The sequence below is a fragment of the Dendronephthya gigantea genome, unplaced genomic scaffold (genome assembly GCF_004324835.1).
Source record: "Dendronephthya gigantea isolate DGI-Jeju-01 unplaced genomic scaffold, DenGig_1.0 000141F, whole genome shotgun sequence".
Taxonomy (NCBI): domain Eukaryota; kingdom Metazoa; phylum Cnidaria; class Anthozoa; order Malacalcyonacea; family Nephtheidae; genus Dendronephthya; species Dendronephthya gigantea.
The window spans coordinates 418,568-422,253 of NW_021163151.1; the positions used below are offsets into that span (position 1 = coordinate 418,568).

General features: G+C 35.3%; 1 long non-coding RNA gene across 1 annotated transcript; it reads left to right on the top strand.

Annotated features, from left to right (window-relative positions):
* Positions 1-1,166: 1,166 nt before the first annotated feature.
* Positions 1,167-2,781, top strand: LOC114536611. The gene is made up of 3 exons (XR_003688468.1): positions 1,167-1,233; positions 1,552-1,750; positions 2,515-2,781. It is a non-coding gene; the product is annotated as an uncharacterized LOC114536611 (long non-coding RNA).
* The last annotated feature ends 905 nt before the right edge of the window (positions 2,782-3,686 follow it).

The window sequence follows — 3,686 nt, forward strand, 5'->3', positions numbered from 1 at the left end:
GCAGGGAACCATTTGTCAATTAAAATGCAAAGTTATTCGATCAGTTGGTAATCCAACCAGCAAATAATAAGTCCATCACAATCCAGTAGTTTTTGAGTCATTTATTGTTGCAGTACAGCAACCAGCACACAATAAGTCCATTACAATCCAGTTATTACACCAACAAGCAAAATGAGCAAATTATTTATCCATTGCAACATTTTTTGGTTGTTGTACACCCATTATGAACAAAAATAAGTCCATTACAGTCCAGAATTTATTGAGGTAATCCAACCAGCAAATCAAATGTCCATTGCAATCATCAGTATTACTGCAGTACAGCAACCAGTAAATATCTTTTCATTATTGTAGTATACCAGCCAGCAAATCATTTGTCCATTACAATTAATCCATATATTAAAGTGGAAGTACACCAAGATTATGGAAATCATTTGTTCTCGATGACAATATTATACAATCAAGTAGTATAATATATTGAAAGGAATGTGTAATTTTGTATTTATTATTAATAAAATTCTATTTGCCGGTAGCAAATTTACATATACTTATACTATTCAAAGCTTTTAAAGTCAAGGTCTCATAATAAAATGAATATAATACACATTCACTGAAAACATTCATAATTATGTATCTTTACTTCTCAAGAGAGTTGCCGTTCGAACATACTTTTTCACTCATTTTTCAAACATTTTTGATCAAATTTTCACCAAGCGAATTATCCCTGGGCTTTCTAAACAAAATATATTTTAGCTCTTACCTTACACTACAAAAAACGTTTAGAACATTTTCGCTAAAGCGGTTAATTTTTTTTAAATTGCATTTTTACTGGCAAAAATTCCATTTTTCCTCATTAAAAATGTGCTCGGAGCTTACCAGAAGGGAATCGGGTGTAAACGCTTACTAGCGCGCGCGAGTAAAAAAGTGGGGACGCGTCACTGAGCTATATAATTCCTGGAGGACCGGCTCGTCATCATTAAGTGAAGCCAAAAAGATGGCGGATTTTGAGCTTTGCTGACGCCACATGGTCCTAAATGGCCTGGGTAGTTACCGCTGACAAACCGCGATCCAAAGACAAAAAATGAGTCATCTCCCTCCTGGTTTTTCACAATAATACTTTGAATTTATTGTATAAATCTTTTTTCCCGCCTTGCAAGAAATTTTGAAAATGCCGAATTTTTGCTGCGTTTTTGGCTGTCATAATGACTTTTCCAGGAAAGATATTACTTCTCACCGGTAAGAAATATATAATTGTTTATACGTTCGTAGTTTTACAAGTAAATATTCATCAATTTAACGCGTTTAGTTTACAAGTGATGGCGTGAGCTTTTTTGTCCAATACTGGAGTTTTTTAACTTTTCATGTACATATTATAAACGGTATAAACGAAGATTAGATAAAGGAGACTTGATTAAAAAGTGATACAATTTTTCATTGTCAATGATTTTAATTTAAAAAATATTTTTTTACCGAAAACGTGTATCAAAAACATTTCCACGTTCATAGTTATTCACAGACGTAGACGTTGGTTTATTTATTATATGCATATTGTAGCTTTCCTGACGCCGAGAAAAATCCTGAGATGTATGCTGAATGGATAGAAAACATAAACAAGAATGCCGAAGTTAAGTTTATCCCGACAAAGGGGAGTCGTATTTGCTCTGAACATTTCAGTGTTGATATGATGCAACAGATTGGAAAAAGAAAGATGCTGCTTCCAGATGCTGTACCTACCCTATTTCAAAACTCTCAGGTTTGTGCATTTTATATGCATTGGTCCAACGAGTAAAAAACTAAAAATATGCCTGTGCAATATATTCCCAGCTGTTATATTCCGGTACAGTGCACATGTATGTCAGCAAATTGCAAATTATATATACTGACACAAATTTAGATAATGCTTGCTGCTAATAACTTAATTGATTAAGATTAAGTGTGACATATTAATTAATATTTGGTATATATTTCCTTGTACAAAAGTTACCTTCCAAAACAGAAAGTAAATTTTTCCTACATATAATATATGGATGTGAAAGATATAATTATATTGCAGTTAGTTAGTCCACACAGGAACTGTTGCTGACAAGATAGTTCATTATATATGCAGATAGAACCAAGAACAGGCTATAAATGGCAAACAAAGGCTGAATTCATGTACACTAAAACCAAGTGAAAACATTGTAGAAATTTTAGTGGCCCTGCAAGGCTAAAATTTAGCCATGATATTGAAAATTTATCCAGTCCAATTATATATTTATTTAACAGTTGGTGAAATTTCTGACATTTGATAATGTCATATAGAAGGCAACATGCAATTAGTTGTTTGTATTCACACAATTTACTGAAAAACTTATTGATTTACTAAAAATTGTCAAGTTAATTTGTGCCTGTATGTGATTTTTTTTATTCCTATCCACATGTTTGTCACTAATTTTGACTTTAAGGGAGTGGGAACTATGTTTTCACTTCTGTTTATAAAAAATATTAACATGCAATTTTAATTAATTGCCTCCAAAGGTAATGCCAAATGAGGAAGTTGTAGAGGTTGCATCAAAAGATATGCCAGACAGCAATAACTTGGAATCTGAATGTAGTCCTGGCAGAGATTGTGTGAGTGTGGATGAATCTGTATCTGAACATGCTGTAAGTACAGACAATTTGGGTGTAGAGAGTGTCACAGGAGATACAAATACTGGGTGTACTGGTAATGTAAGTATACAGGGTGTCAATGAAGAGGTAATTAAATTAGTAGTCAAGGAATAAAACGAAAGCTCTCAGATGATGACATGATTAGAAATGAGGTAAGTACTTCAGAAAGAGTAGATATAAGTCATGTGAATCATGATCATACTTATCATGTAAGTAAATCTCCTCGTAGAATGAAGCAACAGGTAGATGATCTTGTAGACAAAATATCTGATTTGAAAAAGAAGTATAAGGTGTCGCTACAGAAAACAAGACGGTTAAACAGAAAGGTTAGCTCTTTGGCTTCAGTGGTAAGTGAACTGAAGGAGGAAAATCTTATAAGTAGTGATTGTGCTACTCTTTTGGAGACCACCTTTTCTGGAGTTCCAAAGGAACTGATGAAAAGGTTAGTATCACAGAAAGAGGGGGTGAATCCTGGCGCGTATCCACCTGAGCTAAGGTCATTTGCGCTGACCTTGAAATTTTATTCGACAAAGGCGTATAATTATGTCAGAAAAAGCTTTGATCTAGGTTTGCCACACGTATCTGTGATTCGATCATGGTACACCTCGATGGACGGTGAACCTGGTTTCACGAAGGATGCGTTGACTGCTTTGAAAGCCAAAGTTTTAGCTGAAAAAAAAGATGATGGCAAAGAAGTTGTTTGCGCTCTGAGCTTGGACGAGATGTCCATACGTAAACACGTCGAGTGGGATGGTCACAGAATGCGTGGCTATGTTGACCTTGGAACGGGCATTGAAGACGACTCGCTGCCTGAAGCAACCGATGCCCTTGTGTTTATGGCGGTTTGTGCAAACTCAAGTTGGAAAATACCCTGTGGATATTTTCTGGTAAGTGGATTGACTGGTGAAGAGAAAGCCAACTTGACAGAAGAATGTATTCAGAAATTACACGACGTTGGTGTGAGGGTGATTTCATTCACTTGCGATGGTCCTCAGTCCCACCAGGCGATGCTGAAGAAGCTTGGGAGCTAAGTTGTCTCC